Below are 13,509 nucleotides of genomic sequence, written 5' to 3' on the forward strand. Positions count from 1 at the left end.
ATGGCCATTTATATTGTTTCAAGAAAATTACCTCTTCCCTTACAAGTTACGTTTTTCCACAGCCTGCATTCCTTAAGAGGCCACAGCAAGAACCGATGTAGCCTTTGGTTGTTGGAGATCACCACATGTTTATTTCCGAAGCGACATCTAGCTGCCTTTTTATTTCTACCATTTACGTTTTGCCATCTCTGTCTGTTCATTCAGTGTGAAAACCAACAAAAACAATTGGAGTGCATGTAGGGCAAAATTAATTATGTTTTTTCTTTGTATACGTTTATAAATCTGTATATAATTATAGTCACCATGATCATTATTAGCTAATTATACCTTAAATCCCAGCAGACACTTGCATTACATCTTACCTGGCCTTGAGTCTTGATTCAGGCACACACACACACACACACACACACACACACACACACACACACACACACACACACACACACACACACACACACACACACACACACACACACACACACAAGTTTTCAAAGCTGCCTATGGACGGTGTCTCTCTCTCTCTCTCTCTCTCTCTCTCTCTCTCTCTCTCTCTCTCTCTCTCTCTCTCTCTCTCTCTCTCTCTCTCTCTCTCTCTCTCTCCTCTCTCTCTCTCTCTCTCTCTCGGAGGAACATTGGACGCATCTCTTCTTTTCCGTAACCATTTCGGTAAAGAGATGCAGCAGCTTTTCGATTGACTACGCTATTAAAAGTTCGGTGCCGCTGCTGTAGAGATTACAACAGTCTCGTACTAATTGCCTTAATCCTTATACTCAGATAAACTTTTTTTTTTTTTTGACAAGCTGCTTTTTTTTTTTCTTTTTTTTGTTTTAATGACAAGCTACCAGTGTCATGGGTACATACACATTTAACACGTATAATTTTACCTCGTTTACTTCATATTGGCACAACGCGTACATTACACGTGTATTCAATTCCTAAATATTGACCGCAACATACATATATACATACGATTAAGCGACTTTCAGTATTCTCATCTTATGGAAAAAGTAACCTGTGCTTCTGCGATGAGCACGTATCGGGTTACTAATATGAGTATGTATTTGTGTATGTAAAAAGGAAAACATTAGGCTGTATTAGCACAAAATCTGTCAAGAATATCGTAATTTCCCATTGTCGTTTATCTGAAGATGCAGAGGGAAGAGAATTTTTATTTATTTATTTATTTTTTATTTTTTTCCCATGGTTATGACTCGGGAAGGGAAATTGCGAGGCACCACTTGAAGGAAGAAAACCAGGAAGCTGCAGAGAAATGTTTGCGGAGTGCTGGTCGAGAAAAGGGTAAATATGAACGAAGAAGTAGGTCTCTGGAGTGTTAGGTACCATTTAAGATAAAAAAAAAATAAAAAAAAACATAGAAAAGAAGTAATTTAGGATTTGAAAGCTATCGTCTGCGCGTCCGGAGCATTGTTCCGAGAGATGGTTTACTGCACAGGGATTGTCAACATGGACAATTGGAGGAGGTGGTCGAGGGATGATAAGTTTGCTTGGACTGTGCTCATTGTGGCGAGGACGCTGTACATTATGGTGCTGTAGCCACTGTCGCGCGTGCGGACACACACACACACACACACACACACACACACACACACACACACACACACACACACACACACACACACACACACACACGAAATCTCTCTCTCTCTCTCTCTCTCTCTCTCTCTCTCTCTCTCTCTCTCTCTCTCTCCTCTCTCTCTCTCTCTCTCTCTCTCTCTCTCTCTCTCTCTCTCTCTCTCTCTCTCTGATAATTGTCTGTCATACTTTTCAGGTAACTTTTTTTTTTTTCGTGTACTACTACATTTGAGATGATTAATAGATAAAAATTAAATACCAGGTCATCGAACGTTTGGAATCCAGTGTCTGGAGATGTGCGATGAGAAGTTTAAAATTTATTTACAAAATCAATGAGCTCGTCTTCGACAGGAATGCAGAGATAGATGTTGAGCGTGGCTGTGGCTTTCCTCCTAATGATCTGAAGCACTGGGGTGATGTGCTGGATATGACATGCTATTCTGGTCTTGAGAATCACCTGCCAGATATGAGAAGGACGTAATTATATTAACGTTAGCTTAGATTAATCTCACTCTGCAATATATATATATATATATATATATATATATATATATATATATATATATATATATATATATATATATATATATATATATATATATATATATATATATATATATATATATATATATATATATATATATATATATATATATATATATATATATATATATATATATATATATATATATATACATATATATATATATATGTATATATATACACACACACACTACTCAGATTCTAAAGGAAAATGTACAACATTATATGCTCCGTAGTCAGATTCTCTTCTAAAAGGAAAGGAGATAAAGGGCAGAGTTCCATCATGTGGTGGAATTAATGATGTAATAGCGAATTTCGTGTCAGTTACATTTATGGATGTCTCGGGGCAGTAGTGGAAGAGACTGCAAGATCTGGTGCAATGGAGAATGTGAGAGACGTACGACGGTACTGCCAGGAAAATAAACACCAATTCTTTGTGAAAGCCCAGGTGATTTTCTAAGTTTGTATTCGCATTTGGTGTATAGTCTCTGTTCTTAGTACAAGATTGAATTGTGCCCAAGCACACCCAACAACGAGAATTGGTTATTTATTTATTTTTTTTACATGAAACCTCGAACCTAACCAGATACGAATCTTCCAGTAGAAAAGTCTTCCAGTTAAAGACCACTATTATTACTTACACTATAAATAACAGCGTTTTACTACTACTGATAATAAGAAATATTTGTAAATATTTTTTTATATGCAAAACAAAAGAAGAAAGGCAAGTATTTTTTCAAAGGCGGCTGGCTTCGTGTTCCTCGGCGTGGCAGTCATTAGTGGCGAGAGGTGGCGTAAAGAAGAGGCCGCTAGTGAAAAGCGTCGGGTGCTTAAAGGCGGAAGGGTTCGTGGCAAAAGGTGGTGGAAGAGGCGGCGGTTGCGGCGGTGGTGGTGGTGATGGTGGTTGAAGTGAACGTGGAGGTGGCAGTATATTTGTGATAGCGATCGTTGTGTGTTTGGTGGTGGTGGTCGTGGTGGTGGTGGTGACAGTAATGCTGTGTCTTCCGTTATCACTCACTTTGGATTGCTGTTTTGCTTTTGATTTGCTAGTTTTCATATTTTACGTCTTGATGGTATATATATATATATATATATATATATATATATATATATATATATATATATATATATATATATATATATATATATATATATATATATATATATATATATATATATATATATATATATATATATATATATATATAAAGAGATAAGCAGGCTTCGTTCTTCATATATTGCAACGTTTCAGCTTCACAGAAGGTATCATCAGACTAAAAAAATCATAAAAAATAAGTTCAAAAACAAAAATCATTATCATATTAGGGACCAAAAAAAAAAAAAAAAAAGACAGCAAACAAAAGGGGATGATTTGAATGGTTTCATTAAGGGGAATATTAGTGAAAAGTGACATTATCAAAACTAGCTATGACGGTATTATGAGCATATAACACTAACAAAATTTCACTTTTGTCTTATCCTTGGCCCCAAACCATAATTTTACAGCTATTTCCCTCTAAACAAAATAAAAAATAGTTATTTTGATCCTAAAACTGCTTTTGTGGTTAGAACAATGAATTTATATTTCTGCCTTATTTAATTATGGTATGGGTTACTATTGGTTTTCATGTTAGGTAAAGACCTTTGAAAAATCTCAATTACTTATCTAATTGCTTTTGAAATGTTGCAAATGTTTTAAAACAATAAAAGGAAGAATATAGTGTTGTAAAGATTTTTCATTTTAATAAGATCATTCTTGAACTGACCAGATCTAGCAAGAAATTTCTCATATTTAGAAGAATTATATATATATATATATATATATATATATATATATATATATATATATATATATATATATATATATATATATATATATATATATATATATATATATATATATATATATATATATATATTATATATATATATATATATATATATATATATATATATATTATATATATATATATATATATATATATATATATATATATATATATATATATATATATATATATATATATATATATATATATATATATATATATATATATATATATATATATATATATATATATATATATATATATTATTTATTTATTTATTTATTTATTTATTTATTTATTTATTTATTTATTTATCTAATATATATATATATATATATATATATATATATATATATATATATATATATATATATATATATATATATATATATATATATATATATATATATATATATATATATATATATATATATATATATATATATATATATATATATATATATATATATATATATATATATTTTTATATATTTTTTTATTTTTTTTTTTATTTATTTATTTATTTTGTCATATTCCTCATGAACTTAGTTTTGATCCAGAAACGCTTACTTACACACATTTAACATATTTCAAGTCATTTGATGATTATGTGAACCAAACACTTTCCAGCCCATGCTTCCCTTTGTTATTAAAAACGGAAAGAAAATGTTATTGAATTAATCGTTGTATACTTATTAAAAGCAAACAATACGCGAGTCTTGTCACAGAATAGCCGTAAAAGACTTCATGAAAATCGAGTGTACTTCATGTACCTTCATGTAGAACGCACAACGGTATTACTAAAACTCCCTATTCATTTACGTGAGAGCACTGGCCGCGCAAGTAAGTCTTTAAAACATCGAAGATCATGTAAATTGTATTGTTATATTTGTACTTTACTGGCGCGTAATTATGTCATTGTTCTCATTGTTCCCTTTCCGCGGATGGTTTTCAGGATTGGGTGCACACTACGTTCCCAAAATCCTGTATTCCACACAGATTTCACACATTTTGGTTTGGATTTGTTTTGAGACCAAAACATTAAGCTGGTGTTGACATATGGAGCAGACTTGAACTAACACTTCCTCCCTCCACCACCTAAGCTTCCATCATCCACCACGTAAGCTTCAGTCTTGCAAACACAAAAACGTTCCGTCCATCACACAGCCCGCACTTCTCTCCGTCATGCCCCAGCACTCCGGAGTTTTAACGACGCTGTATAAAGCTGCAGGCTGAATGCAGTGTGTAGAACATGTGGAGGGTTGCTAGCAAAGAAGGACAAATATTGTGTGTAAAAATTCTGAATCGAAGTAAATGCCTAGATTTAGGAAAACTACAAAATCACACTTTGTAATGTGATCCACGAAAAAAAACTGACCTAGTGTACTACCTAGACAGGTTAACAGTGGAACATGAATTTCACCAGTATACATAGACTTCATTAGAAAATGAGTTTTAGACGAACTACAAAACATATAAAACATTAATATATTAATAAAAATAAAATGAATAATTAAATAAGTAATGTTATCGACGAAAGATATTAAAACACACACACACACACACACACACACACACACACACACACACACACACACACACACACACACACACACACACACACACTAATACTACGTTTTGAACATGTTGTATTTTAATACCTTGCAAGAATACTAGCAACAATATCATTAGCAAGAAAAAAATAACTCCTGCCTTTCCTTCACTACCACTACTAACACCACTAACAACAACAGCAACAACAACAACAACAACTGAAGAGTCTATCGAAGCATCAACATTAATATTAAGAGCACCAGCACCACCAACAACATTAGTAGTAACAATATCTACAATAAGACCAACAACCATAACAAAGTTTACTACTACTACTACTCGTACTACTACTCGTACTACTACTACTACTCATTCTACTACTACTACTACTACTACTACTACTACTACTACTACTACTACTACTCGTAGTACTACTACTAGTAATACTACTACTACTCGTAGTACTACTACTACTACTCGTACTACTACTCGTACTACTACTACTACTACTCATTCTACTACTACTACTACTACTACTACTACTACTACTACTACTACTACTACTACTACTACTACTACTACTACTCGTAGTACTACTACTACTAATACTACTACTACTCGTACTACTACTACTACTACTACTACTACTACTACTACTACTACTACTCGTAGTACTACTACTACCACTACTACTACTACTACTACTACTACTACTACTACTACTACTACTATTATTACTACACCTCGCAGTACTACTACTACTACTAGCCCTCGGACTACTACTACTACTACTACTACTACTACTACTACTACTACTACTACTACTACTCGCACTACTACTACTACTACTCGTACTATTACTACTAATACTACTTCTACTCGTACTTAAACTACTACTACTACTCCTCCCAGTACTACTACTGCTACTACACTAGAAATAAACTTCTACTACTACATTAGAAATTACTACTACTACTACTACTACTACACTTGCAATAAACTACTACTACTACTACTACATTAGAAATAAACTACTACTACTTCATTAGAAATTGCTGCTGCTACTAATACTACTAGAAATTGCTACTACTACTACTACTACTACTACTACTAGTACTACTACTACTACATTAGAAATAAACTACTACTACTTCATTAGAAATTGCTGCTGCTACTACTACTACTAGAAATTGCTACTACCACTACTACTACTACTAATAATAATAATAATAATAATACTACACTGTAAATAACAAGGAAAAACTCCAACAACACTAAGAATAACGAATTTCAACATGGAAAATAACAATATAAACAACAACAACAACAAAAACAAAAATCAATATCATTCACAACAACTACAACCTCAGCAACAAGAGCAACAACGACGGAATAATTGGAGAGGTTATGGAAACATCAACAAAAACAACACTGGCATCGTTATCGCTTCTCGCTGTCAGCTCATCGCTCACATTTACGCCATCATCCTCGTAAAAGATGACGAACGACCTCCATTTTTTCATTTTGCGAGAGAGAGAGAGAGAGAGAGAGAGAGAGGAGAGAGAGAGAGAGAGAGAGAGAGAGAGAGAGAGAGAGAATTCCCACAGATTGAGACAAAAGGGTGAGAAATTCAGAAATGCTTCAGGGTACAAGTTCTATAAGATGTAACTATTATTTTATCACACTGTCAAATATGTAAAGTTTTGGTATAGAATACTTGAACGCAAAATATCCCTGCACATTGTTAAAAGTAGAAGTTTCCAGTTGCCAGTCACGACCCACCTGAAAGGGTACGGTGCATCTTTAAATATGATGAATTGAAAGTATATCATTCGTTACTGCTTCCTGGCGTTTTGATGCGAGATGAATGTCTCAGTCTTCCATCAGCGCTCTCTCTCTCTCTCTCTCTCTCTCTCTCTCTCTCTCTCTCTCTCTCTCTCTCTCTCTCTCTCTCTCTCTCTCTCTCTCTGGATTCATCAATAGTTTATTATACGTACCTTTTTTCGTCAGATTGTCTTTTTCCGTAATCCTGCAAAACCAAAATAGAAAAAAAATAAAATAAACTTATAGAGATATAGTTTCGGAATATCTTTAGAGAAGATCAACCAAAAAGTTAATATTGACATTGCAAACTTTGACTGCAGAGTGGTGGTCAGATAAGTAAAGTTTAATCGAACCTTTCCATCCCTTGACAAAAATTTCTCAGACGGTATTTATCTCCTCACTAGAAGCGGTCTCCATTACGATTGGCTCGGGATGGTAACAAGTTAAAACTCAAAGGCTGGCTATTTCTGCCTCACACGAACGAATTCATTCCTCAGATAAAACGAACACGTTTTCCTTGTAAGATGACAGTGAGTTACACATGAGGAACAGACATTCTCTCTCTATCAATAATTTGTCTCATCAGTAATACGTAGCTCAGATGATGCATAGTCTTTAATTATCCATGTAGCTCGGACCCTGCGTAGTTCTTAATTAGTCATATATAGGTCTCAGGACATGTTGTGAGTTGCTAAAGAACAGTTGTTTTCTAGGGATTCACTAGTTAAAGCAGCTATGATATTTTCCTTTTACTTTTTTCTCTTGTAATATCTGATTAACGTTCAGAGTGAGAGACATTAGTCTCCCTTCTTGACAGTTAAAACGCCCCCCCGCCAAAAAAAAAAAATAAATAAATAAATAAATAATAAATTTCTTGGATAGGAAATTAGTTTAATTTCTAACTGCATGTGTAGTCCAGAAGGAAAGTGGAAAAATATATTCTTAATGATCAATCGGAGTCTCAGTTTCTTTATACTTCTAAGCTGGTTCCTCAAAAAAGATAGGATGGTGTACAGTGCTGGAGTCCCCCTGCCTGATGGTTCCAGTGGTGAAATGCATGAAATTAGGGAAGGAAATTACTTTTGGGGGACTTGTTATTGCTGTTCTTGATGTTCAAGTTTATTTTTTATATTTTTTAATTGTAAATAAACTCATCATCATCATTATCATCATCATTATCATCATTATCATCATCATCATCATTATCATCATTATCATCATCATCATCGTTATTGTCATTATCATCATCATCATCATCATCATCATCATCAATGATATCTTTATCTCCATTGTTAGATGTGAACCGGATATCAGGGTTCTGAGTGGGATTCAGAGTAAGAATGTGACAACCGATTTCCCTCTCGATCCTTCCTTCTTCGGCTGATTGAATATAAGTAACATCAAAGTAGATAACATCAAAAAGAAGGAATCGATAACTTGGACGACGGCACTCCCATACATTTTAGGTCCCTGTAAAAGGAGTTAATATCTGCGACTTTCCTCTGACAAAGTAATAATCCTATCCACTAATATCCCTTCATGGCCGTTCTGTATACATATTGCCAATGGCATTTCATTCAAGTAACAGCCTCTGGAGTATTTCTATGGATATGTTATCAAAACTACACATACTAATGGATCATCAGCATGCATTAGTTGCTAATGCGTGTGGTGGTAAGGGAGTTTATAAACGGATCTCGTTGATTTCCCATTATACATGGTGGACATGAGAAATAATCTTTCATCTATCAATGTCTTACCTTGCATGCATCATGTTTACAAATATCCTTAGGGTAAAGGCCTTTACTCTTTAAGGTGTCACATATGACCCCGTTCTTACGATGCATTAAGATCGATCGATCAATCAATCTATCTATCTTTGTAGATCGTCTGGTGAATGAAGTATATCCAGACACACTTACTTAACAACTTTGCTTAATGAACATCACTGCCTTGGCCCCAGAGTAGGCTTGGAACATGGAGTAAGCGTATAAAAGGACTCTTTGGTGTTCCTTCCTTGATAAAATATTGTTTGCTACGAAATACACGAATGCACAGTTTCTCTCTTCTGTGTGCTGTGTAGGTATATGTGAGGAAAAAGAGTTTTAAGAAAACTTTTCTTATGGGCACCCACACTCTGAGGAACAGGGTATCAGATATACAAGGAGAGACCCGGCTATGTACGAGTACTGTACGTTGAAAGAACGAAGGATGGATAGACAAAGGTAGAAGAAGAAGCACCTGAATATGTAACTTTGTTATAGAAACGTTTAAGCTTTTCGCTGGTAGTAGTGTGTGTGTGTGTGTGTGTGTGTGTGTGTGTGTGTGTGTTTTCTATTCTTTATTCGGTCATTTGAGGACAATTTCGCATTTTTACTGTTATTTCTTGTGTATCTTCCCATTTTCACATCCATATTTATAACCGTACTTGATCTCCACGTTGCGCATCCATTGTTTAACTCTCCAAGAACGAAGTTGCTCCTGTAAAGTACGAATTTCGTCAAGGAAAAAAAAAGAATCTTCCCCTTAGCATGCATGGCAGCATAGCTAAGTGAGGGCAGGAATACAAGTGCTGGCTGTCCATCGTACATAAATCTGTACACGCATAAGTTGATTCTTAGTAATTTTTGGTTTTAAGCTGATACGCGTGTCGTTTAATTTTTTTTCTCAAGCCACGCCTTCAGTGTAACCACCTCCATGCACGCTCAGACTGGAGTGTGTCACAAGTGTGCGTGCATGGGTGCTGAATACAAACAATTCACTCACAAAGATTTAGTTCTCACAGCTTAACCTGCTCTTCATTGGGCGGAAACACGCAGGTGAATTACTGTTCAACCACCACCAGTGTTTTGTGTCGGGCCAGCGGGTGTGCCACAGGAATTACTGGGTTTCATTAATTTTCTTACTGCGAGCGTAGTCCAAAAAGAAAGTGGCGAAAAAAATATTTCTCTCGAATAAAGGATCATCGGAGCCTCAGGTTCTTTACGTTCAGACTAAGAGGTTAGCTCTGCCAAAGAGATGAAAGGATGCGCCATGATCCCCCCCAAAAAAAAAATAGGTAATGACGTCAGTTGGATGAGGCTCTGCCAAAGAGGCTTTAATTATTCAAAAGTAGATGAAACCTGGAAAGAACAGCTCCACAAAACGATATCACGAGCATATGTTATTTTTTGCATTTTTTTTTCTTAATGAAATAATTTCCTCTAGCATACATGACTCGGTTTTAAAAGGTGCATGAATAAAAAAAAATAAAATAAATAAATCACTGAAAAAGTTTTTTTTTGTCTTACATTGATGTAAGTATTCATAACTTTACAAATGGTGCCTTTGTTATGGCGGGATATATATATATATATATATATATATATATATATATATATATATATATATATATATATATATATATATATATATATATATATATATATATATATATATATATATATATATATATATATATATAATATACACACGCACACACGCGGAGTGCTGTGAGTTTGCTTAGTGTGAAGCGAATTCGAAAGTACAGTGCCAGAATAGGTTGTATACATTAATACATTTGCATGCATATGTAGGAACAATAGTTATTAACTATTTTACACATACGTGAAACAACAGTTTCAGTAAATCATACCACATATTGATAGACAAAAATAAATAAACGAAAACGGTTTTTGTAACGTGATGGAAAAATATTTCTTAGTTGTAATCATAAGCCTAAGGTAATACTGGTTTTCCTGCTGTATATTCCAAACATAAAATGTGTACACACAAAAACATTGTATTCATGACAGCTTCTTGACTTATAACTGAATGTTGGCTAAGGGTCATTCCAAGATAAGCTTCAATACGGTTTCCATTGGTCGTAAACATTGCATTGTAACATGAAATAGATGCGGTATGATTTGCATATTTCGATGCACCGCAACTTACAACACAGTGTTACTTTGAGTTGCTTAGTGCATCTCTAATCTGCTCACGATTGCTGCCAGTAAAGCATTAACAAAACATAAAAAATAATGCGGTGTTCGAATTAGGTTCGTTAACGATATTGATTAAAACATTGCTAGGATGTGGTGTTAGTATTCGTCTGCCGCTACAATACACAGCAACAGTGTACTGAGGAAGTACGCTGTGTAGATTATCGAACAAGCTTGAATAAACCGGCCAGAAGAGAGAGAGAGAGAGAGAGAGAGAGAGAGAGAGAGAGAGAGAGAGAGAGAGAGAGAGAGAGAGAGAGAGAGAGAGAGAGAGAGAGAATATCCATCAGTGAGCAATCGTGAGGTGATTCTTATTATGACGACCAAGTGTACACTTTTGTAGACTCGAGGTCTGGTCCCGCCATGAATAATAAGTCATCAATCAACGATCGTAAGATGGTTCTTATCTTGACTACTAAGCGCACAGAATTATAGCCCCTCTCAATTCGATGTCTGGTTCCGCCATGAATAATAAGTCTGAATGGTTCAAGGTCGGGGTGTTTCAATCAATAACGATGGCACTGTCCCAAAGCGTTAAAGGTGAGTAGACTAGCGCATTTGCTGATTATTATTGCTCCTTCCCACTCTGGTAGGAAGGTTGTGATCGTAGAATTTGTCAACATTCCCGTCATCTATGTTTATTCAACTTTAGTATACTGAGTTGGAGACAGGAATTGGACATATATTTTTCACATTCTGTCCTGTTGTGATCTTGTTTTATTTTATCTCTCTTCCCGACCGTGTACATCTAGGCAAGAGAGGTAAACATTATAGTATTGTAATATCATTAGAACTAATCGGTGATAAGATGAAGCTAGACATACTTGCACTTACGGATCACCATACAGGCTGTTCAGTGTTACGCATGAAGGGGTGGCTGTTGCTCGTGGCAGGTGTTGAACTTAGTATGAAGACCATGGCTTTCAAGCTTTTACCTCGTGCCTGTTCTCCTTCCTCCCTATTGCATTTGTTGCTGAAGTATGAAGTGCCGATATTGTCACTTATTATTATTATTATTATTATTATTATTATTATTATTATTATTATTATTATTATTATTATTACCATTATACTACCTACTGCTGCTACTGTCCTTAGGTATTTTTTTTTCTTTTCCGTATAGAGTGGATATCAATAAATTCCCGGAACACAAGGAATGAATAAACACGGGAACATGGGATGGAGGAGGGTGAAACACAAGGGAAGGAGAAGGGGAAGGTGAAAAGTGAGAGCAACCTACTCGTAAATATGAATGGAAAGAGAAACATCCGCGAAACGAGAGCAGAACAAGGGAGAGGGCAGCGCAAAGAGGGACAAAAACACCAGGAAGAGAACAGAATACGAATAGCCTAGATACAGTGCGGAGAGAGAGAGAGAGAGAGAGAGAGAGAGAGAGAGAGAGAGAGAGAGAGAGAGAGAGAGAGAGTCATATAAAGACAAAGAAGCCAAGACCGCCATGTTATTTTTGGCCAGAAGGTTTCCGGACACTACCAGTCTTCGTAATTATGTTGCCAGGGTCATATTTCCACACGTTTCCTTTCTCTCTCTCTCTCTCTCTCTCTCTCTCTCTCTCTCTCTCTCTCTCTCTCTCTCTCTCTCTCTCTCTCTCTCTCTGTGTGTGTGTGTGTGTGTGTGTGTGTGTGTGTGTGTGTGTGTGTGTGTGTGTGTGTGTGTGTCTCGTTTATGGTGATTTTTAATAAGAACATAAAAACATGAATTAGGGAAGCTGCAAGAAGCCGCTAGGCTTACACGTGGCAGTCCCTGTACGAAACATACCCAGCTATTTCCACCTATCATCCCCATCCATAAACCCGTCTAATCTTCTCTTAAAGCTCCCCAGTGTCCTATCACTAACAACATGATTATTGAGTCCGTTTCACTCATCTACCACTCTATTTGAGAACCAATTTCTTCCTATCTCTTTCCTAAACCTAAATTTTTCAAGCTTGAACCCAATATTTCTTGTTCTATCCTGGTTGCTGATCCTAAGAATTTTGCTTGCATCCCCCTTGTTGTACCCCTTATACCACTTAAAGACTTCTATCAGGTCCCTTCTTAACCTACGTCTCTCTAAAGAATGTAAATTTAAAAGCTTCAATCTCGCCTCGTAAGGAATACTCCTCATCCTCTGTATCCTTTTAGTCATTCTCCTTGGTATTGTAAGAGCGCTGCTGGCCAAGGACAAC

This window comes from Scylla paramamosain, chromosome 14 (genome assembly GCF_035594125.1).
Source record: "Scylla paramamosain isolate STU-SP2022 chromosome 14, ASM3559412v1, whole genome shotgun sequence".
NCBI lineage: Eukaryota > Metazoa > Arthropoda > Malacostraca > Decapoda > Portunidae > Scylla > Scylla paramamosain.